A 25117-nucleotide genomic window follows, 5' to 3' on the forward strand; every position below is an offset into this window, starting at 1 on the left:
CTGTAATAGTCCAAGCAGTGCAGAGGCAGATGGACAGGATCTGAGAGCCAACAGGCAAATGGCTAGCGCAGCCCTGATTAAGGAAGAGGTTCACCGACAACGTGGAGAGGCTAAGGAGGAGTTAGTATCATGTCTTACATCAAATCCTTTCCAAATGTCCATTCACCATTTCCTCACATTCTTCTCCTGCATCCGTAGTCATGTTCCCCCGTATTTCTCCGTCCTCCGCTCACATTCTTGATCCCACTCTTCTGCATTCCGTGCTCCCTTCTTCGAATTCCCTCAGCAAAGGCCTTGCATAAAACCCAGGGGTCCCCCGTGCATCCCTCCTTCCCTTCCCCCTATAAAAGACCACTCTCCTTGGGGCCTCCCTAAGGGAGTGCCAGAGCTTTGAGAATGGATAGACGCAGATGCTCACACATTTGGGGAAGGTAGGAAGGCAGTTTCTCAGCTGAAGTCCTGGGCGTCACGCCGTTCCTGCCTGCAGGAGTTAACGGTCGCCCCCTCTTGCTCTCTCATGTTCTTCATAGAAGCCCCCGAACTTCAGAGTGGAGGCTGGGGAGTTCTTGTTGGTTTCCAGGGCCGCCACAGACAGGCTGAATGCCCCCCCCCGGGGTCCTTCATTCACCCCGTAACCCCTGATGAGCCCCTACTCTACGCCAGGCCCAAGGTGGGCCCTGGATTCTCAGGTGAGCCGAGTGGGGTCCCTTCCTCAAGGAGCTCACGACCACGCGGAGGCAGAGGCAGGCAAATGCACACTTACGACTGGGTGCTGGAGCAGTAGGCCATGGGCACCTACCTCAGACAGGGTGGGTGAGGAGGGTGGGTGGCAGCAGGGGAGCTTGGAAAGACCACCAAGAGCAGGCGACACTTGGCTTGGGCGAGGGAAGCGGAAGGAGGCCCCTCACGCAGTGACGGCCGCCCCTAAGGGGCCAGGACTCGGGAGGGTGCCCCTAGTCAGGGATCCTGCAGGAGGACTAGTGACCAGGGGCCAGGGGCTTGCTAAGGGGCGGGGAGTTCAGCCTGAAGAGTTAGGTACAGAGCAGATGGCGCTGGGCTTTGCCCTTGAACTCTAACCTGAAGGCTGAGGGAAGCCCACGAAGGAGTCCGCATATTCTCTGGTGCTCAGGGGGGCAACTGCACAGTCGGGAGGATGGGAGGGAGCTGGACAAAGGGCAAGAGTCTACACCAGCTGAGACTGAACCAGGCAGCGGCAGACGGCTGCTCAGGAGAGCACAGTCTGAAGTGAGTATTCAAGGTTGACCAAAAGTGTTTTAAATGTGGAAAATCTTGTTTGTTGGAAAGGCCAGGCAGAAAAACAGAAGGGAAGATGAAAACTGCCTTGTTCCCTCCCTGTGGCGCCCTGTTGCGGCCGGGCTGCTGTTACATACTGGGGGACCTATTCTTCTCTAGTAATTGGTGATATTTATGCAGCATTGACCGTGACCAGACCTGGTGGCGAGGCATTTTACATGCATCATCTCATGGAATCCTCGGCCCTCTTAGTGAGGAACCTACTGAGGCAGGTTAGCCAGGGAAACAAGGAGAAGAGGAGCCACAACATGGCCGCTGGACAACAACATGGCTGCCGGACAACATGGCTGCCAGACAACATGGCCGCCAGACCTCCCTGAGGCCTTGATTTTAACCTTTTCTTAAAAAAGATTTATTTATTTATGTATTTCTTCCCCCTCCCCCGCTGCCCCCCGCCCCCGCCCCATTTGTCTGTTCTCTGTGTCTATTTGCTGCGTCTTCTTCGTCCGCTTCTGTGTCATCAGCAGTATGGGAATCTGTGTCTCTTTTGGTTGCATCATCATCTTGCTGCATCACCTCTCTGTGTGTGCTGCGCCATTCCTGGGCAGGCTGCACTTCCTTTCGCATTGAGCGGCTCTCCGTCTGGGGCGCACTCCTTGCGTGTGGGGCTCCCCTACACGGGGGACACCCCTGTGTGGCAGGGCACTCCTTGCGCGCATCAGCACTGCGCATGGCCAGCTCCACACGGGTCAGGGAGGCCCAGGATTTGAACTGTGGACCTCCCATGTGGTAGATGGACGCCCTAACCACTGGGCCAAGCCTGCTTCCCTTGATTTTAACCTTGAGGTCCTAGTTTCTCTTTCCAGAACCTCCTCTGGCCCCAGATATTCCAAACAGGCCTTACCATTGGCTCCCACACTTGGTGGGGTCACCAATAACAGCTGGGGCCCCTCCCCTCAGCATGAGTAAGGGGAGGAATAATTAACAATTTATAAGGAGCCCACACAAGGCAGAGCTCGCTCTCTCCACCTAGAGGAGCCTGCACCAAAACTCAGTGTGTATATCCATCCTTCTCTCCCATTTCTCAGCAAGCTCTGTTCTTTTCCCCCATTTCCCAATAAATTCTTTTTACTGGCCTAACTAAACTGGTGTGTTCTTAAATTCTTTTATGCAACATAGCCAAGGACCTAGAGGATCCAACACTTCCCCATCTTCACTATGATTCCAACATTTTACAGAAGCAGAAACCAAGCTTAGAGAAGCGAAGGAGCTGGTCCAGGGTCAAACAGTGACTTGGTGATAGAGCTGGATTTGGACCCACACCTGTAACCACACAGCCTAAACATGTAACCCTATGCTATCATCTGAACATGGCAGAAAGGCAGTCAAATAGAGCTAGCACACACGGATTGGGGTGCCAGGAATTCCATATGCTAATTCTGGCCTTGCCACTGTCAACAATAAAGTTAGCCACAAGTATTTATATTGTTCTTTGGATTTCAGATAAGGTTGCTGCACAAAATGTGGTACGACCTTGAGTAATTCATGTACCCGTGGCTGTGTCTTAACTTTTTCCCATCAGTCAATAATCAGCACAGTTTTTAAGTTCTGTCCATATTCCAGGCAATATTCTAATTGGAAGATTGTACTTTTAAAACAGTTTTCATCTATCTTGAAATAGCAGTGATTACCACTCCTCAACAGCGAGCCCACAGCTAAAAAAGCAGCAGATATTTAAATTCTGTGTTTCCAAGAAAATGAAACAGAAAGAAGTCCTTTCAGTTCTGTTAAACGCAAAAAAACACACACACACACAAAAAACAAACACATCTGCAGGCCAGGGAGGGGTGGAGGTGGGGAGGGCGCCGGGGCTGCATTTTGACATAAGCAGTGACCAATGTAACTAAGTGCACGGTTGCTCTAATTTGAAAGCAGCAGCTACAGACTTCCTGCTGAGAATGTTTTTCTGAGCAGGGGAATACTTCACCTTTATTTCAGGAACTTGATTGTATCAGGTTTGAGCAGTGGTGAGTGTTACCGGATTTTGTCTAGGTTCTTGACAATGCATGCTACAGAAAAGAATTTCAGGAGCACGTTGGGTGAGTTAGGTCAGTAATTTATTAAGGTAGGGAGGGAAGAGAAATGGGAGAAAATAAAAGATCGTGGGTCCCAGGTAGAGAGGAAGGGGTTGACAAGTGATAAAGCAGGCTCATTTACAGATTACAGTTCCCCATTAGAGATTACAAATGCCCAGGTTTACTTGCATAGTCATCACGGCAGGGGAAAAACGGCGAGAGCAGGGCTCAGAGGGCAAGGACAGGCCCACAGACTGGCACGGGACATGGTGAAGGCAAGATGGGGGCTGCAGAGGTGAGAGAGAGGGAAGTCTGGCCTTGCGCCTGCTTTGTGAACTGAATTATTCCACCCTTTTGCTAGTGGCAGGGGAGGAGTCCCAGCTTTCTGCTGCTTTGATTGATTACCCCACTCCTCAATCCCCCAGGAGGGCCCAATGATATATAAAGTCCTTGGGGAGTGCCCGGGACTTGTCCTGGCTTCTGGAGGAAGTCTTGTTCTGAACCGCAGAAGCTTGCGAGGGGGGGGTGGGGGGGTGGGGGGGGTGGGTAGGGGGATGGGGGGGGTTGTCTCCCAGCAGCCATCTTGGGGTTTCTGATGTCCACGTGGACTTCTTGCCAGGTTCCAGATCCATCTATTGACTCCCTATCTTACTCGCCGGCTTCAGTGAGTACCAAGTTGGTCACATTAATACTGGTGAAAATGCTAGGGAACAGGCAGGATCCTTCGTGATATGTTAATTTCCCAAATGTATGAGCATCTGTGTCTTTTCATAGGGGAATAGACAGTGGCTTTTCTAAGGCTGTGATGCTTGAAGTGGGGTTTCCATTCCAACTGAAAGCCAACTAAATAAGTTACATTTTTTTCCCCTTTGTGCTTAGAAAGTGTGGGAGTTGTCACCAAACATTACTAAATGTTCTAATTTAGTCATAAATGGGCTGAAAGAATGTAGCATAATTACTAAGTCCAAAGTAAATTATTCTAAATATTTTATCTTGTTCAGCATATGCTGTTAAAAAAAAACCTCAAACCATAATTGTCAACATTCAAGTCACTAGAAGTAAACAACAGCTGAGTATAATGGGATGATAAAGAATCTCTCCATAATCCCTAACATATGGCAAAGAGTATGCCCATTTTAAAGTGAAGAAATCTTAAGTGGTAAATGATTACTTTTATTAACTGGGACATTTTTTTTGCTTGGATTTTCTTCCTGGAAAGACATCACCAGAAACACTATGGGCATTTTCCTGAAGCAGACAGAGGGGAGTGAATAAAAAGGCGTGGCAGAGTTAGACCTCTGGTAGAAATTTTGAACTCTCTATGGCTACTGAAAGGGGCCAAGTGAGAAAACACAGCACATTTCAGTAAAAGCAGATACTTGAGGGTTATCATACATGAAATGAACTAGCATATGTTAGTTCAGTGAGAACTATATGGACAAACTTCCATTTACCAGTTTCTATTTCCATGAACAATCTCTGATTGTCCAGCCTAAGTCACATTTTGGGAGATTTGGGCTTATTTTAAAAGCATGGACACTTAACTTGTTTTTGAGGCCTCTTGGGAAAGTACCTGAAATTTCTTTTTCTTCATCAAATGTTTTGCATGTATGGGCTTTAATTTCAAAGGAGAAACTTATACAGCATTTCTCTTCAGCAGAAGCCCTGGAAGAGGGTGGAAGCTCATCTTCAGGTACAGCTTTGCTATAGCCAGATGCTTCGAAGCTGCTAGAAGGGTTTCCTCCAGAGAACAGGCTTTGTTTCTTGGTTTAGGGAGATAAGAAGCAGAAGTCCAGCTTGGGGACAAAGGGCTTTTGTGAAGGAAATGTTGAGCAACAAGACTGTCCCCTTTGTTTTCCCCCAGGAATGATGAAAATCTGCCTTAATTCTTTTGGAATTGAATAAATAGATGAGCAAATCATTGAACAAATTAGTTAATTAACAATCCCAAATAAGCAGAATGTTCTCACCTCTCTGAGGTGAGAAGGACGCATTCTACATGGTCTGATATTGTAGGAAAATCTACCAATTTGGAGGCTGAGTGTTCTGCTTTCTGAGCTTCAGCTTTTGGGGGATAATGATCAGGAGTATTGTGAATATGCTTTGCAACTCTAAAACGCCATAAAATGTTACTTATTGCATTCTGCTTATCCCCTTGATGTACTGTTGTTGTTGTTTTTTAATGTTAGAGTTACGTTACCGGATTTTACTTAGGTTCTTGACTATGCTGCAAAAATGAATTTCAAGAGCACATTGGGTGAGTTAGGCCAGTAATTTATTCAGGTAGGGAGGGACGAGAAATGGGAGAAAATAACAGATCAGGGGTCCCAGGTACAGAGGAGGTTGAGAAGTGATAACGCGGGCTCAATTACAGGCTACAACTTCCCCTTATAGATTTTAAATGCCCAGGTTTACTTGCATGGCCACATGGCACAGGAAAAAGAGCAAGAGCAGTGCACAGAGGGCAGGACCGGTCCACAGGCAGCGCGCGCAGGAGAGAGAAGCTTAGGCCCTGTGCCTGCCTTTTTGAACTGTTGTTTATCCCACCCCTTTGCTTATGGCAGGGGAGGAGTTCCAGCTGTTTACTGTTTTTTGATTGCTTATTTCTCTTCTCAATCTCCCAGGAGGGGCCAATGGTAAAGTCCTTAGGGAATATCCGGGGCTTCTCCTGGCTTCCAGAGGAAGTCTTCTGAGGGGCAGAATCTTGGGGGGGGAGGGTGTCTCCCAGCAGCCATCTTGCAGGTATCGATGTCCACGTGGACTTCTTGCCAGGTTCCAGATCCATCTATTGATCCCCTATCTTACTAGCCCGCTTCAGTTATGGTTAATTAGATTAATATGATGGAATAAAAATGAAGCCTGCCTTTTCCCAGAGAGCTTCGTGATGTCAGGGAGTGTCTCAGTCCTTGCACAATGATCCTTTCCATATAGAGACTCTGTTGGAGCTCCAAGGAGAACAGAATTGGCACCATAGAGATAACCAGGGCACAGTTATTTAGGTTACTCAAAGTTACACAAAACAGAAGTCTAAGAAATCAAAGAGACTTCATGGAAAAACTCGAGATGACTTTTCTGGAAAAAATAAAAGCCTGTAAGGTTCATTGTATGGATTCTCAGGCATCACCTTTGCCTGAGACACAGTGAAGGAAGAGAGAGGTCTTGGGAGGGAAACATCCTTATTACTGGGAGGAGAACCTGAGAGAATGAGGTTTGTGACTGATTCACTTCAGTAGGTGACTGGTATCTGTCCAAAGCTTATGAGCTGCTCAGGGATCTCCTGGAGGACTTGAGAGGAATGAGGAGAGACTGTAAGACAGTTTCTGCCCTTGGGAAGTACTTTACGCATGGTGGAGTCACAGGGAAACTTGCTCAACTTCAGACAGAATGGGATGGACTGCCCAAGGCAGCAGAATGGGTCTTTTCTCAGAGAGAAGAACGAACAATTGGAGGTCAAGTAGCAGGGAAGACCCTTTGTGAGCAGGCAGATATTATGGCCCCTCCTCTTACAAAGCACACAGCAATTTCTGAAGCATTTCATGATGATGATGATGAAAAAGGTACGTGAAAACTACTGTGAGGTGAAATTGGAGAAAATGGAGTATCTTGTTCCCTCTCCCAAGTTGTTTAATCATGAGAAATCACGAGATTTCCTTATAATGCAATATTATAATGAAGCCTGATCCACGGCATGGATCTTAAAGACATTAGTCAATCTCTTTCTTGAACAATTTCGATAGTTTTGGTTTTCCCTTTAAGATATTCCTTTCTGTCCATTTTTCTTGTCTTGTGGCACTTACCTAACAAGTAAATGTCAAGTTTGGTAAAGGATAATTATATGCCATGTCCTATACTCCTAGTTTAACATTATCTTTTCTACCCCCTCACCCCCCTCGGCTCCTCATCTGTTTGCTTGTTATTTGCACTTGTCTGCTGGTTGTTTTTTGCTCTCTGTTTTTTTGCTCATTTCTTTTTAGCTCATTGTTTTTGTTTTGGCTTTCCTTTAGGAGGCGCTGGGAACCGAACCTGGGACCTCCCATGTGGGAGGCGGGTGCCCACCTTCTTTAGCCACATCCACTCCCTTAAACTTTTTCTTGATGAGTACTTTCCCCCCTTGAATAAACACATTTTGAGCTAACTAAGCAAGCTGTCTGGGTTTGTTCCTTGCTGTGGAACTTCTCATATGAAGGATTTTAATGTACAAAGTCAATCTATCTGTCACTTCATTTTTCAAACCAAATTTTTTGCTGACTCAACAGACTCTGCCCAACTTTCCAGAGAAAAACAGTGAACATGTTTAGTATATTACATGGCAGATGATGAAGGTTTCCAAAGAATGTAAACCTTATTTTAGGTTCTAGATCACTAACGTGTTTAACTGTCCTTTGCTTCCCTGAGAGTCACAGCAGTCTGCCTGAAGAAGGTATATTGTTTTTTACTCAGGTTTAGATTTCTACTGACTTTCCCAGCCCATACATTTTGGTGGAATGTCTGTGTGTGGTAAGAAGGACAAAATTACCCATCAAATTCCTTCAATTTTTCATAAAAGATTTTTTCTCAATTCATTGCCCTTAGAGAATTGTTAATGCTGTGGCTTATATTTTTCTCAGGGAGATCTTTAAACTGGTGAAATAATTACACTTGTACTGGTCTTTTATGCCTAAAAAAATAATTGGCAGTGTTTGTGGAATGTCAGTCATCCATATTGCCTCGTTAAATTAATAGGAAATGCTGTTTTCTGTTCTATGTTTTTCGGTTTGTTTTGATTTGTGTTGGTTGGAGAGAGGGAGATCATCAGGGCACAGAAAGCCAATTCTCTGAGATTATTAAAAAATGAAGAATTTATAGTGAACAGCTCCAGAAAGATTTATATAGATTCCCTTTCAAATATTATGGGCTGTAGGCTTGCAGGGGAAAAAAAAGTCCAAGCAGAGAAAATAAGTAGAATTAGTTTCCCAGGAAGAATGTATATTTGGATGCCTCTTAAAATTAATATGGTAAGTTGGTGCCATCATGTAGCAGTTTGATGTGGTTATGAATTCCAAAAATAGATATTGGATTATGCCTGTAATCTGATCTGTACTGGGCATGATTGAGTTATGATTAGGGCTTTGAGTTCCCACCCCTTTATCACAGATAAAAGGCATGGCTAAAAGCACAGTTGAGGGTTTCTGATGTTGAAGTTTGATGCTGAAGACTTAAGCTGGAGCCTCGAGAAGTCAGCATGCAGAGGAAAGAGAAGCCAGCCCCAGGAAGAAAGGAAACTTGAACCCAGAGAAAAGCAAGCCCCAGGAACATAGGAACCCAGGAAGCCTGAACCCTTGCAGACGTCCGCAGCCATCTTGCTCCAAATAGACTTTGGTGAGGGAAGTAACTTATGCTTTATGGCCTGGTATCTGTAAGCTCCTACCCCAAATAAATACCCTTTATAAAAACCAACCAATTTCTGGTATTTTGCATCAGCACTCCTTTGGCTAACTAATACACATCATAATTATAATACCTCCATATATTTTTTAGCCTAATGCTACTCTCCTTGAGCTTAGCAAGAAAGTTTGCTAATTCCTCCAGCATTTACAGCAGCTTTTGAGTCATTCAAGTGATAAATAGTTAATGAGCCCTGTTTAGGAGCAAGACACTATGGCACCTTACAGGAGACACTCTTAGATTAGGTCCTAATCCGTCCTAGTTAAGAGCTAGTTAAGAGGGCTAAGTACTACCCTTGCAGTATTTAGCACATCATTCAACTATCTAGCACGCATTAGCAAATTCTAAATAAATGAAGTATGAAATAAACGTAGTGATTCATTCGTGGTGAACCTTAATTTGATCATATGCAATGTTATGGTCCTCCTACCTTTACAGTACCTTTGTGCATAAGAGAGTCTCAATAAATACTTGTTAATGGCAGGCTGACTGGGAATAGGTTAAAGAAAGCAATTTTCCCTCTGCACAATTGAGTGTATTATAGGGCTTCTTACCATTTTCTTCTAATTAACTCAGTAGAGATCAAGTGCCATGGGCCCAGAATCTGACTCACTTGACCAGACAGTGTGAACATAAACGGGTGAAGCGGCAGAGCCCCGTGACACAGGAAGCAGACCTCGCTAAACCTAGCTGCCGCTGGAGGCGGTGGTTGGGCTGGGCCTTATTGTGCAAGACAGGAAGACTCCAGAGAGAAAAAGAAAGGGTATGAACTTGTAATAAGTGCTAAATCTGTGTCAGGCACCATGCCACTGTTTATAGAAACCGTTATTGGATCTCATAGCAATCCTGAGCCGCAGGCATTTAAAGATAGAAAGGCCGCATCGCAGAAGCAGTTAAGTAACCTGCCCAGAGCCTCACAGCTCACATTTGGCAGGCTCAGGGTCCAGAGACCGAGACGTTTCCACTCGGCTTAGCTGTTTCCATCCTACCTTCTGTCATGAGGGGACACCTGCGGGACAGGGTGACTGAGTCAGGCTTTTGTTACTTTAAGAAGAAGGCTTAGGCCACCTCCAGTAATGAAGAATGGGCTGTAACTATTCCTTTATAGAGGGAACGGTGATCTCGGCCGCATAGCGAAGTCGCAAGAGGAACCCGGGAAAAGCAGAACAACCGGGTCTTAGGAAGGTCAGGAACCATATCAGAGTCTGGCTCAAGGAGATGGAAACCGAAAGTCATTTAGACGCCAAAACAATTGTGGTCTATTAACTTTAGTAAAAAAAGAGCATAAAAAATTTAATTAAGAAATTTTAAAGAAAGACAATTCTGGGAGATCAGGTGGTGGAGTTTCAGGGTCTTCTGCAGCTCTGTTTCCCTGGGTATCTCTAATTTTCTTCTTGCTACCCACATTTTACTCACAGCCTTTTTTTTTTTAAATTTCTCTCCCCCTCCATCGCCCCTCTCCCCAGTTGTCTACTCTCTGTGTCCGTTCGCTGTGTGTTCTTCTGTAACCGCTTCTGTCCTTATCAGTGGCACGGGAATCTGTTTCTTCTTGTTGCTTCATCTTGTTGTGTCAGCTCTTTGTGTGGGCGGCGCCATTCCTGGGCAGGCTGCACTTTCTTTCATGCTGGGCGGCCCTCCTTATGGGGCGTACTCCTTGTGTGTGGGGCTCCCCTACGCGGGGGACACCCCCATGGCAGGGCACTCCTTGCACGCATCAGCACTGCGTGTGGGCCAGCTCCACACGGGTCAAGGAGGCCCGGGGTTTGAACCACGGACCTCCCATGTGGTCGACAGATGCCCTATCCATTGGGCCAAGTCCACTTCCACAGCCATTTCTTATAGCATCTGCCTGCGCATTGTTTTGTCTTTCTTTCAACTTTACCTGGCTCAGGTCCTCATCCCTGCTCTTCCTCACAGCCCCTTGCTTTCATATATTCTCAACAGCAAAGCCCATACTAACTGCCTCATTCTCTCAGTGTTTCCTTTTTTTTTCTCTCCCCCTCTCTCTGCCCTGCTGATTTTTGCTGTCTGTGTCTATTCACTGTGTGATTTCTGTATGTATTTCTTTTTGTCTTCTCTTCTTGTCTTTCTCCTCTAGGATTCACAGGGATTCGATCCTGGGGACCTCTGATGTGGAGAGAGGTTCTCTGTCACTTGCACCTCCTCATTTCCTGGTTTCTGTTGTGTCTTGCCTTGACTCTCCCCTTTGTTTCTCTTTTGTTGTATCATCATCTTGCTGCGTGACTCACATGTGTGGGCACTTGCTCGCTGCATGGGCACTAAGCTTGCCATGTGGGTAAGCTTTTTTTTTTTTTAACAGGAGGCCCCAGGGATTGAGCCTGGGTCCTACCATATGGTAGGTGGAAGCCCAATCACTTGAGCCACATCTGCTTCCCTCTCTGTGTTTCTAAAGTTTAATTTTTGAGAATTAGACTGCTGAAGCCTGCTTATCCTAGGATGGAAAGGGCATTTTACAGCAGAATATTTCATGAGCTTCTAATCAGCCTCTAGGTTTTGGCTACCCTTCAATTGTGTGCCTAGCCTGGTCCAGTTACCCAGGAGGGCTGTATGTGCACCTATTTCTTTTACAAGTGGCTAAAGACTTAATAAACAGGATAACTGGTCTGTTGGGTACAAGAATAAAAATTTATTTCCCCATCAATATTAAGTCAGTAGCAGAGAGGGGAGTTCACAAAATAGCAATGGCCCTGAGAGCAAGATGGCGGCTGGGTAGAGGGGCAAAGACTCTTTTTTTTTTTAAAGATTTATTTTTATTTGTTTCTCTCCCCTTCCCCACTCCCCCCCATTGTCTGCTCTCTGTGTGCATTCGCTGTATGTTCTTCTGTGTCTCTTTTTGTTGCATCATCTTGCTGCAACAGCTCTGTGTGTGTGTGGCACCACTCCTGGGCAGGCTGCGCTTTTCTCGCACAGGGCAGCTCTCCTTGCAGGTGCACTCCTTGCACATGGGGTTCCCCTATACAGGAGACACCCCTGCTTGGCACGGCACTTCTTGAGCATATCAGCACTGTGCGTGGGCCAGCCTCACCACATGGGTCAGGAGGCCCTGGGTTTGAACCATGGACCTCCCGTATGGTAGGCGGATGCTCTATCAGTTGCACCAAATCTGCTTCCCTAAAGACTCATTTTTGAGTGTTTGTGGAATGAACTGCATTCCATAAATCATCAATAAGACACCTGTTGGGCAAAGACAGTTTCTTTTAAGGGAATAACCAGAAACCTCCAGACAAGCACTTCTTTTCTCTCTACTGGTTGTGAGTTTCATGAAAATGTCTACAAACATGAGAATTGAGATTTTTGCCTACTTTATGCCCTGATGTAGAATCTGAGGATATGACATTTATTTTATATGTTCTTTTTCAATTAAACTTATTTTTTGAAAAGTACTTTGAAATAAAAAGTATTTTTAACATATAAATATGTTCTCATTGTGAAAAATAAATTCAAACAATACAGATAAAGGAAAAATCTGTCTCAACCCTGTTTCCCAAACCCTACTTCCCTCTCCAGAGGACATTCTGGGTAGCCTGCCAGACCTGTTTCTATGCATATATAGACTTACATTTTATTGTTTTGAGTAAAGGAACAGTTATACCCAGTATTTGTATCTGGAACCATTTAAGCCAAGATAGGTAGGTAGTTTTTCAGATCGCAGAAACACCTCCAACCAATAGCCACTCACAGATCTTGAATGCCAGCAAAGGCTGAACAACAGTAGCCACAGATCCCAGCTGAAGGACAATAGCTTCTGTTGGGTCATCCACGGCCCGATATCAGAGCTCCCTGACCCACTGTGTGCCCAGCCGACTGGCCAAGCTCCTGCCCGTGTCCCCGGCTGGTCTGGGAGGGTCTGGGCACTGCCTAGAGGGTGACCCTGCCAGAAGTGTGGACTGGGCTGTACCCTGCGCCCCAAGCAGGTGGTGTCATGAGGTACCTGCCCTACTGCTGCCAAGGCCAGGTGGTGCGGGGTTTTGGTCGTGGCTTCAAGAACTGGGCATCCCCACCTTAACTTTCCTGAACAAGTAGTAGATTATCTTTCAGCAGATATATCCACTCACATTTATTATGGTTGGACCAGTGTTGGAAGTGGAGATGTCCACAAGATGGTGGTCAGCATAGGATGGAACCCATTCTACAAGAATATGAAAAAGTCCATGGAAACTCACATCATACATACTTTCAAAGAGGACTTTTATGGGAAAATCCTCAGTGTGGCCATAATTGACTACCTCAGACCAGAAAAGAACTTTGATTTTTTAAATTATTATTTATTTCATCCCACCCATTGTTTGCCCTTGCTGTGTCTGTTCTTCTTCCTTGTTTCTTTAGGAGACACCTGGACCTGAACCTCGGGAGCTCTGATGTGGAAGGGAGGTGCCTAATTGCTTGAGCTATGTTTGCTCCCTGCTCTGTTGGGCCACTCATTATGTTCTTCCTTCTTGTGTCTCTTGTTATGTCATCTTGTTGTTTCAGCTTGCCATGCCTGCCCGTCAAGCCGGCGGCTGTCTTCTTTAGGAGGCACTGGGATCCAAATCAGGAGCCTTCCATTAGGCAGGAGCCCAGTCATCTGAGCCACATCTGCTCCCCAAACTTTGATTCTTTAATGTGACTTATTTCAGCAATCCAATGTGATATTGAGGAATCTAAGAAATAACTGGAATTTCCAGAACATTTGAAGCTCGAAGATAAATTCTTCATTTCTGAAAGCAAAATAATGAATGGTCACTGCTGAAAAATTATATTATTTATTCATTTGCTGTTTTCTAGTTTTTCAGACTGTGCATACATTCTCAGGTTGGCTATATTTTAAAAAATCCATCATTGTCCTAAAACTGTGAATTAGTTTAAACAATATGATTTAATTACTATATTATGTTTCATCATATCACAGTCCTAAAGAGATTCATTTAAAAATCAAGATCCCCATTTATGTAATATTTTGATGAAAAACTCTTTCAAAGCTTTCTAAAATGTATCACTAGAAAGATCTTATGTTCCTTATAATGGAAATAAAATGTATAAAAGGCACATGACTACTTTGAGATAAGATGTATGATTCTCATGGTAAAATACCAGTTTGTATGCACTTGTATGTGCTGCTAAAGAGGAAGGCTTGTAGAAGTGCATGCATTACAGAAGTTTGGTAGTTTCTTATAAACCTAAGTGGAAAAATCCAGGCTTTATATTTTTGATACTTGTGCATTAATTTTTTTGCATTAATATATTTTATTAAAGACATGAAGACTTGTGAAATTTCATTGAGGTGAAATCATTGTACTCTGTTCCATTTTTGTATAGAGTTACTTCAATTATAAATGGCCTTGACTCCCTCCTTCCATTTTTTTGTTTGTATTTGAAGAAAAAGAAAAATGAGTGTTTTCCAAATCTGTACTTCTCATTTTTGTGTTGGATAATACTTTTCTCCTTTTTAAGAGGAGATAGTCTCATCAACATTTTTTTGATTGGTTCTTTTTTCCTTTAAATGATTGTCAATGTCAAGTTTTTTATTTTTATTTTTTCCATTTAGAATAGTTTACACCTGTATACTTAGAGGAAATTGAATCTGCCTTTACCATTCTGTCCTTTCACTGTATGAACAGTGATTGTCATGCATAACTGCAGTGTATTTTTAGGGGAAAAAACTTCTTCAAGATCTAATTGAACACATAACAGTTCATTTATATATATCAGTTTCTTAAAGAACACAAAGTGATTGGGAGTCCTCTCCCCTGAAAATATTTAAGAGCCAATTAAATTATGAAAAAGCTAGAAACTTATTTATTTTTCATGTAATTATGTTCCTGAGGAAGTCCGAGCTCTGTAATTGCGTATGTTTAATGCCAAAGAGGGCCTGTAGCTTGGAGGGAAAGTGTAACATTGTAAAAAAGTTCTAGTTAAAGAATCTTCATCTCATGCATTTTCCTTCCTGACAATTAGGATTTTTTTTTGCCATTTAAGTCTTTTTGTTTATATTGGCAGAAATTTGAAATTGATATTTGGGAAATTAAGGTTACAGATTGCTTTGGGCCTCTGAAATAGTGTACTGCATCACTGTTTACTTTAGCACCAGATTTGCTGGAAAGGAGGGGCAATATTAAAGGTGAATACAACTCAGAATAAATCAGTTTTCTCTAATCTGCATAAATGAATTCGAATAAGGTATATAGAAAAACATCTAAAAGTCACATTAGATTAGGGGGAATGTGGATAAATTCAGTTGGTTGTATTTTACTTTATGGTATATGGCAAACAAAGCAGTTTGTTTCATTTATTTATAAAAATATTTAGAAAATGTAATTTAATGTTAGAAATAAAATACTTGAGCACAAGATGCCTCAATTAAGAAGCAGAGTTAAATGAACATGAAAAGTGTGAAAACAAATTTGTGTTTTTGTTTGAATAGTTTGCTGCTAATTATGGCCTTGTAAGTATATGAAAGTTCTTTGATATTTTATTGTTGCCTTGTGTTTTTTAAATAGCGATTGTTTTTGAAAATCTGATAGTAAACTGTTGTTTAAAGGTTAAGTCATAGTATAGACATTTTCAAAAGTTTTATATGAAGTAGTGATGTATTTAAGAAATTACAGTTGTATCTTTTTTTTTTTTTAAGATTTATTTTTATTTATTTAATTCCCCTCCCCTCCCCCGGTTGTCTGTGTCTTTTTTTTTTGCTGCGTCTTGTTTCTTTGTCCGCTTCTGTTGTCGTCAGTGGCACGGGAAGTGTGGGCGGCGCCATTCCTCGGCAGGCTGCTCCCTCCTTTGCGCTGGGTGGCTCTTTATTTATGGGTGCACTCTTTGCGCGTGGGGCTCCCCTACGCGGGGGACACCCTTGCGTGGCACGGCACTCCTTGCGCGCATCAGCACTGCGCATGGGCCAGCTCCACACGGGTCAAGGAGGCCCGGGGCTTGAACCGCGGACCTCCCATGTGGTAGACGGACGTCCTAACCACTGGGCCGAAGTCCATTTCCCTGTATCATTTTGATTAGTCTGTTTCCAGGCATTGAAATAAATCTTGACTAAATGAATAACAGAACGAAACGAAAAAACAAAGGAATCATTTGATCAAAGCTCACAGAGGCATCTGGCTCATAGGGCCCCTTATCTTAGGAGTGGAGACAATCAAGTTTTGTGCTATGAATTCTGTAAGCTTTTGCCTAAAAAGTAGCTGATTTGGAACAGTATGGAAGCTGATGAAAATGGAAGTTACCTCACATCAAACAACTATAAAAAGTCATATAAGATAGTAATAGGAAAAGGAGGACATTAACAAACAAAAACTTATTTGACAGCCTTTCCTTCTCCCAAAATTGTTTCCATTCCATCCTCATCACCTAAAACAATCCAGGCACAGGTTCAGATTTGAAGGTCTTTTAGGAATATCAGCGGCTTAGAATCTTCACTAATGTACAATTTAAAACTTCATGAATTTGTTATACCTAGAAAAAGAAAGTCTGGAGGGAATTTTGCAATTTGGAATTTTCTAAAGTGCAGTTTAATTACTAAGGGTATATAGCAACTTGAATTATGCTAATTATGCTAATTAGACCTTTAAAAAATGATTTGCAATCAGCACATCAATTAGCAGCATTTACTCTCTAACATCTATTTGCCTAATCTCAAATCATCCAAGTACTGATTACACTTAGATTGTAAACCATATGAAGGGAAGGATTCTGTTCTGTTCCGATATCCCCCCATCATCACCACCTCCAGTACACACACACAGGACACATATCTCTTACATGGACTTGCAACAAATGTGTATTGTCTGACTATTCAAAAAATAAACATGGCAATGCCCCGGAGACACAGGGATGAATGAGACATATGAAACACTTGCCTTTAAAGAGTTAACATTGGGCTTGCTGGTGAAAACAGAAAATACGTAAACTAATAATAAAAGCCATTTCCCCTAATGATAAATAGATTAAGAAAAAATAAAAAGACAGAGATGGGTGTATTTTAGTCAGGGTTGGCTGGGAAGCCCTCTCTCGGGGGCAATTTAAGCTGAGGCATGAGTGGTGAGAAACAGCCAGCCAAGCTCTAAGTCTCAAGGGCAGTAGGATTTAGGGTATGAGAAAGTAAAGGCAGAGACAACCCTAAAGGATTTGGCAAGGCCAGGAAAGGGGTAAGTCAAGTACGGGAAATATGGTGCAAAATTTAAGGAGGCATTCACAGGGTCATGCAAGTGCAGGATTGGCACCTGACAGTGCCTCCTTAAATTTCTTCACCTACTTGCCTTGCTTGCCTCATCATAGTGAGGTTTGGCATGAAGCCAATAAAAGATAGCAAGGAAAAGTTCCACAGAAAGAAAAAATTATAGCCCCTGACATCCAAGAGGTGGCACTGAACAATCAGCTAGGCCTTGGGATTGCCCTGAGCTGGCCTGGTACAGAGAGCTGGGGTTTTGTTTGTTACTTTGTTTTTAGGAGGTACTGGGGATTGAACCCAGGACCTCATACATGGGAAACAGGTGCTCAATCACTTGAGTTACAGCTACTCCCCAAACAGCTAGGTTTTGATATATTCTTCTTTCGAAGGTAAACATTTTCACAGAATGTCAGCCTCAGACAAGGCTACTCTTGTGATCATGATAGTTAATCATGAATGCAGACAAAACACAAACCTTGTCCAAGCCACAACTTCAAAACAGCCCCTCTCCCAGCTATATGAATGCCTACTGCTTCTTCACCAGTGACAGTTTAGCCTCGCTCTAGTCTGCCCTCCCTATACATGAGATTTATTAAGATACCTAATCACAGAAGTCCCTGACTTCCCCCAACTCATCAGAACACCAGCATAAACCCTAGTGTCTTTTCTGACACTCTCTTCCTGAGATGCTGCATAGTTTCCCGTGGTGTGAGGTGTCCCTTGCTGTGAATAATAAACTCAGAATGTACAGGTGTGTTTTAGCAGTCTTTGGTAGGAGAGGACTGGCATTTGAGAGGATGGGTTCTGTTGAAAGGTGGAGAGAAATGAGATTGGATGTGAGGATCGGGTCATTTTATGAGGTTGAGTGGGTAGAGGGGGTTTGTCTTGAGAGCTAGACTAAGGCCATCAGAAGAATCATGTTGTTGGCCATTCATGAGCGATGACTGAGCTGAATGGAAACTATGGCACTGGAAAATTGATCTGTCAGGGTACGCAATTAATGTGGGAGTGGAGTGGATGGTCTGGGCTATTGACTGCTTTTGGCAGATAAGAAAAAAGGGCTGGGTGACTGCCCACGATCTGCATATCGAGTAAGACAGAGCTACGAGTCTCTTGGTTTATTTTTTTAATTTTTTTTATTTCTCTTCCCTCCACCCTGCTCTCCCCCCAGTTGTCTGCTCTCTGTGTCCATTGCTGTGTGTTCTTCTGGGTCTGCATGTATTCTTGTCAGCAGCACCAAGAATCTGTGTCTCTTTTTGTTGTGTCATCTTGCTGCGTGAGCTCTCTGTGTGTGTGGCCCCACTCCTGGGCAGGCTGCACTTTTTTTTGCACGGTGTGGCTCTCCTTACAGGGTGCTCTCCTTGCACATGGGGCTCCCCTATGCGGGGGACACCCCTGTATGGCATGGCACTCCTTGCGCACATCAGCACTGAGCGTGGGCCAGCTTCACCACACGGGTCAGGAGGCCCTGGGTTTGAACCTTGGACCTCCCATGTGGTAGGCAGATGCTCTATCCCATTGAGCCAAATCTGCTTCCCTGAGTCTATTTTTAACGCAGGACTTCTTACCCTGCCTTAACCACATGTTATATTACTAGGAAAACAAAATCATTTAAAAGTTTTTAAAAAGTCATCTAATATGCAAATGCCAATTAGGGAGTTAATAAATAAAACAATTTACTCTCTACCCTTGAGCTTAATTTTAACACCCATTAAGCAGCAGAGAAAGGAGAGTTTTCTGCTAACTGCTCAGTGCTCAACTTTGTTTTTCCAGGAGCATGAACTTCCCAGTATTTCTCAACTTGTCAAAGCTTGTAGCTCCATTGAGCAAGCTCCAGGACTTAATTCCAATCCTAGTTCTGTTGCATCCACCATCCAGGGACAGGAATTAGGGGGAGGCCCAAGGAAAAGGGGTGGCTTGGAAAACCCAACCCCTGGTGGAAATGCTTTCCAGTGAAGAGAACTGGGCCACACTGGGCTTTTCAGCTGGGCGTCTCCCTCCCCACCTCTGCACGCACATAAAAAGACCTGATTTCAAAGAAAAATAAAGGTTGTAAAACCAGGTCACACGTACAAGCTTCTCAGCCTTGGGAATGCAGGACCTGGGGCCCATCTCAGGCTCTGGGGAGGACCTTCTCATCTCCATGACCTGTCAGTCTGTGTGGTGCCATCTCTTCTCCCTCCCCATGTGCTGTTTTTGTGTGCATTTCCTTCTAGACCGTCAGCCGCTTGAGGGCAGGCGCCGTTGCTGATTCCCCTGTGTATTCTCCACAGTGCTGGCCCAGTGTTGGGTCATTGACTGACTGACTGACTTTATATCTGAAATGCCCGGAAGAAACATTTCAGAAATAGTTGACTTTCTCTGATGGGAGTTCTGCTAGCTGGGAAGGTGACACTGGGTAACTTCACAGCAGGGTTTCGATTATGAGTGCTGTGGAAAGAGCAGCGTGATTGGAAGACAGGCACAGTTGTTATCTTTGTTTTACATTTAAATGAAACCTTGGTGTCTACATAACACTAGGGTGACACGTTAAGGACAATTTCCTCAGCGTGATTCAGCTTGCTGATGAGAGAATCGAGGCCTCCTGGAGCATTCTGTTTCTGTTACTGATTGCTTAAGGGCTGCTTCCCAACTACGGGGTGAGTTCATTTTCCCTCAGAGAGCTGAAGACAGGGCCTTTCAGGCACAAAGGGAGCGCTTTTTTCGGAGAAAAGTCCCATCCTCTGAGCTGGAGTCTTCGAGTTCTCTTCCAAAGTATGCAGGGGTCAAAGAAAGGCCAGCTGCACCCTCCCCCCGGGAAAACCGGACCCTAGTGCGCCCTCAGGGAGGGGCTGCCCTGGAGTACCTCGTTTTGGGGGGGGGGGGGGGGACGCTGGGGGACGGGTAGGCAGGAGAGCTCTCCATTTACCACCGCAAGCCTGACAAAAACCGGCCAGCGGCAGGTTTACCAGCTACCGAAATATCTGGGGGGGTTGCCTCGGTGGGTCTCCAGCCCCTGCGCGTGGGGAGCGCCGTGACTGGGAAACAGGGGCAAAGGCTGTAACTCGGGCCCACTCTGGAAACCCCTGGGCGTCTGCACAGCAAGTCTCCCGGGCTTCCGCTTTCCGCGTTGGTAACATCTAAACTTTCAAGCGCCGCCTCGACATCTTCGAGCCTCTCGGGGCTCCCAAAGGCTCCCCTGCCCTCGCCGGAGATGACCGCCACACGCGCGGCAAGACCGGCCTCCCAGTGGCCTCCTGCCCCGATGCTCGGGCTACACACACCCCTCCTAGTCTTCGGCCCCCACGGTTTCACTTCCCTGACGGCTCTTGAAATTAGTCAGACAAAGCAGTTCCACTGTCCTGAGGAAAGCGGCGCAGGCTCCTAAGCGCCCGCCTCCCAGAAGCCCCTGCGGTTCCCGCGCCCGAGCGCAGCCCCCTCCAGCCCGCAAGCAGGCAGCGGGCCCTCCTGGGCTGTGAGCACGCGTGACTAACAGACTGCTGTCCATCTCCTCTGTCCAGCTGTCCAGTGTTGGGTGTCGTGGGTCTGGCCATCTGCATCTAGGGTGCAGGGTCCCTCGTTCACCAACGTGGTGAATAGGAAGTGGTCAGAACTGACAGTCCCTGGTTCAGTCACTTCAAAGCGTTATTAGCAGGAGCAAATGAAATAGGCCTGGGAAACGCGTAGGAAATCGTGACGAGATAGTAATAGGAATGGAAGGTATTAATCCCGTCATTCCACTCACAGCCGTTTCAGAGGCGAGACCGCAGCGCGGAAGCGGCAACCGTGGCAGTTAATGGCGGAACAGGGGCCCCGCGCCTCCCGCCTCCCACACGCTGAGGTTTTAGTGACACTCGGTCACATCGGAGCATCCCCTTGTCTGCAAGGCGGGCTTTAGGTAAATTCGGCTGCTCGGGGTAAGCAGGAAAGCCTCTGCACACAAAATAGTGGCCGTGAACTTCCCGGAAGTTTAAGACTACATGTTAGTCTAAAATGAATTCTACTGATTTAAGTTTCTTATTTATCAGATTAGAAGCTTCTGCACAGGCGAGGTACAGCTAGAGGCTAGTAAAACGGAAAGGGATACCTAGGACAGTAAGAGCCAAAGCAGTAGTTTCAATTACAGGGAAAATAGTCCAAGAGAATTTATGAGCGTTGCAGCAAAGGACAGCCTGTAGTCTCCTCCATGATGTGCCAGAGTCGTTAGAGGAGGTTTAAATGATGTTCTGTTTGCCCTAAAAGAAGGTACAGAAAGGAAATTAGAGGTGCAGTTATTGAAAAGTCAGACATGTGACTATTTTTTTCCAGACAATATAATTGCATACAGTAAGGACACAGGGTAGCTCAGGGGAAGAACTCCTGCCTAGCATACTTGAGGTCCCTGGTATGATTCCTGGCTCCTCTTTGAGTAGTGACACTCTGGGTTATCAGGCATCCAGCTGAAACTTTAGGGAAGTGGACTTGGCCCAGTGGTTAGGTCGTCCATCTACCACATGGGAGGTCCACGGTTCAAACCCCGGGCCTCCTTGACTCGTGTGGAGCTGGCCCATGCGCAGTGCTGATGTGCGCAAGGAGTGCCCTGCCACGCAGGGGTGTCCCGCGCGTAGGGGAGCCCCACGCGCAAGGAGTGCGCCCCGTAAGGAGAGCCACCCAGCGTGAAAGAAAGTGCAGCCTGCCCAGGAATGGCGCCACACACACGGAGAGCTGATGCAACAAAAAAGAAACACAGATTCCCCAGGCAGCTGGTAAGGATAGAAGCAGTCACAGAAGAACACACAGTGAATGGACACAGAGAGCAGACAACTCGGAGGGGGGCAGAGAGAAATAACTAAAAAAATAAATCTTTATAAAAAAAGAATTGCATACAGAGAAAATGGAAAAAAACAACCTATTAAGTTAATAACTTAATTACCCTGTTTCCTTAGGGTTGTTGTGAAATTAGTACTTGCACATTGCCTGGCACACAGTAGGTCCATGACAAATGGTAGAGAGCACATTTCCAATGAACCAGAACGGACCAATTCAAAATTACAATGGGAGGGAAAATGGATTACATTCATAATAGCAACAAGTTTCAAATCAAAATACCAAGAAAGAAGGAGAAATATGTTACACCTATATGAGGAAAATTACAAAATTATTATTAGAGAAAAATGATTTGAATAAATGGAAAGATATCCGAAGACAGTGAAGATGTTCTGAATGGTAAAACAATATTGTAGAAGTATCACTTTCCTCCCAAATAAATTTATATGCTTAGAGTAACTCCAGGCAAAATCCCTAACTTACAGGTTTTGGAAATTGGAAAGATATTTTAAAATTTCATTTGGACTCTTAACAAGCAAGTATACTGACTAACACTTCTGAAAGAGAAGGGAAGTTTTGTGTGGTCTATGTGTCTTTTAAAAATAAATCTAAAAAATATTTTTTAAAAGTTAATAGGTAAATAAAACATTTGTAGTAAGTATCAGAAAAAAACAGAGAGAGAGAGAGAGAAAGGAGGGTAGGGGTGATCCTAACATAGAGACTATATTAGGTAGTGACAATAATTAAATCAGCATGGGACAGATGCAAAAGCTCTGAAAGAAACTGCAGAATTTACAGAAATGGAGACATCACACATCAGTGCAGAAAGAAACCTTGCTCAATAAATGGTGCTGGGACAAATGGTTCATTATTTGGGGGGGGGGAGTCTATTTAGATCTTTACCTTAAACACTACACCAAAACAAGTTCTAGACAAATTAAAGAGTTCAATATTAACTGAACTCAACTTGTAGATAATCTTGCTTCCTGGTTCACTGACAAAATTAAAGCACTTTTCACAGACAACCACTACCCCCTCTACACACCAGTCAGCATTTCTGCCCCCTATCCTCTGCTTTCCTTCTTATTATTTTAAACAAATTGTCCTTCCTCCTATCTGAAGCCCATTTCTCCACTTGGACCCTAGAGCAGCTCTGTCCAATGATATATAATGGAGTCACATGTGGAAGTTATCTAGTAGCCACATTTTAAAAAGAAAAAAGAAATAGGTGAAAATAATTTAAATACTACCTTCTATTTAATTCAATAGATCCAAAACATTATCATTTCAATATTAAACAACATAAAAATTATTAAGATATTTTGTATTCTTTTTCTCATACTAAACGTTTAAAATGTGGTGTGCATTTTACACTTAGAGCACATCTCAATTAGGACCAGCCACATTTCAAGGGCCCAATCATTGCATGTAGCTCATGATTCCCATCCATCAGCACAGCCCTAGATGTCAAGGACACAGTTCCATCTATTCTTCCCAGTTTCCTAAGTGGATCAATTTTTACCTCCTCTTTTTTAACAAATATGTTCTTATTTTTCCCATTTAAAAATAACCCTCCTGACCCCACTTGTTTCTCCAGATAATGTTCTGTTTTGATTGCTTTTTTTTTTTAGTGAAATGACATTGTTTTGTACTTAATTTGTCTACAGTCACTATTTCCAATTGCTTTTTCATGTTTTTCCCCAAATCCTTTGCAGTCAGGCTTCTCTTCTAGCACTTCAACAAAATGCTCTTTGTCAAGTTCACCAATGACAATCATATTAGTGAACTGAATTCTAAATGCTCAGTGCTCATCTTGCTTGATTTAGTTGACCACTCTCTGTCCAAAAAGACTGTCTTATTTGACTTTCAGAATAACACACTCTCTTGGTTTCCCTCCTAACTCGCTGGTCACTTTCCTTACCTGGTTCCTTCTCACCTTCCCAAGTTCTTAAGATCGAGGACCCCAGGACTCAGTTGTTGGTCCTCTTCTCTTTTTTATTTATATCCACATGCTTTAAAGAGATTAAAGGTGATCTCATCCTTTTATCTTGTGGCTTTAAATACTATCTATCTGGTTACAACTCCAGTCCAGAACTTCTGCCTAAACTTTTCTGTCATATTTTCAACTGATTACTCAACAATGCCATTTAAATATCAAATAGGTGTCTCAACCTGTCAAAGACCAATGTAATCTTGTCTATCTCTCCTCTAATCATACTCTTCTTCATTGCAGTTGATGGTCACTACAGCTTTCCATCAGGAAATCCTGTTGGCTCCACCTTCAGAATACATCCGGAATCTGACCAGCCTCACCACTGCTCTACTGTGGTCCAAGCCACCATCATCTCACCTGGATTATGGCAAAACCTCCTAACAGGTCACTCTGCTTCAACTCTTGTTTCTCTACATCGTTTCAACTGAGCAGCCAGAGTGGTCCTGTGAAAACCCAGGTTAGATCATGAGCTCTCCAATGGCTTCCATTTCCCTCAGAGTACATGCCATAGTTCTTACAAGGTCCCACCAGCCCCTCAAACCTCACTGACGACGTCTCTCACCATCTTCCCCTTCTCCCTCTGCTCCAGGCACAGTGGACTCCATGCCATCCTCTGGCCTCAGAGCTTTTGCACATGCCATTCCTTTTTCTGAGAATGCTCTTCTCCAAAATATCTACGTGGCTCACTCTCTCAGCAACTTGAAGTCATCTTCTTCAAATGAGACCTTGTGGAGAATTGCAACAAGTCCCCACCTCCCAGCCCTTGTCCTGCTCCTAATGATCTCTACTTTTTCCCTATCATATCATATATTTATCAATGATGATTTTTTTGGCTCCTTCTTCTAGAAATAAACTCCATGAGGACAGGAAGTTTGGTCTTTTTTTTTTTTTTTTTGAGGTACCGGGGCTGGAGATTGAACCCAGGACCTCATATGTGGGAAGGCAGCACTCAACCATTGAGCCACATTGGCTCCCCTGAGTTGGCTTTTTTGTTTTTTTGCTTCTTGTTTGTTCTTATTTTTAGGAGGCACTGGAAACTGAACGTGGGACCTGCCATGTGGGAAGCAGGTGCTTAACAGCTTGAGATCCATATCCACTCCCCTTTCTTTTCTGATATATACCTAGAACAGAGCACCTGAATCATTGATGCTCAATATTTATTTTAAAAAATTCATTAAGTAAATGAATGAGATTAATTAGATGAATGGGATGTGGAAAAGGAATTACTTTCTAGGCATAGAAAAGAAAGGCATCAAAAAAGGAATTAGGGAAGCAGATGTGGCTCAGTTGATTGGGCTCCAGCCTACCACATGGGAAGTTGCTGGTTTGGTTCCCGGTGCCTCCTAAAGAAGATAGAGAGCTGGTGCAATGGGCAGGCATGATGAGCTGGCACAAGAAGATGATGCAACAAGAAAT

At 44.2% G+C, this 25117-nt stretch overlaps 1 protein-coding gene across 14 annotated transcripts in view; it reads left to right on the forward strand.

The window, feature by feature from the left end:
* Positions 1-25117, forward strand: part of PCED1B (PC-esterase domain containing 1B) — a 204406-nt gene that overhangs the window by 33023 nt on the left and 146266 nt on the right. For 9 of the 14 annotated variants that reach the window (XR_011650212.1, XR_011650213.1, XR_011650217.1 and 6 more), the window contains exon 4: positions 23942-24158. The gene's annotated coding sequence lies outside the window, so the exon portion shown is untranslated. Of the gene's footprint in view, positions 1-4994; positions 5023-20708; positions 20801-23941; positions 24159-24290; positions 24836-25117 lie in introns of those variants that run through there. The other 5 variants (XR_011650210.1, XR_011650216.1, XR_011650218.1 and 2 more) reach the window with 4 other exon arrangements.

Source organism: Dasypus novemcinctus, chromosome 12, assembly GCF_030445035.2.
Source record: "Dasypus novemcinctus isolate mDasNov1 chromosome 12, mDasNov1.1.hap2, whole genome shotgun sequence".
NCBI classification, from domain to species: Eukaryota; Metazoa; Chordata; class Mammalia; order Cingulata; family Dasypodidae; genus Dasypus; species Dasypus novemcinctus.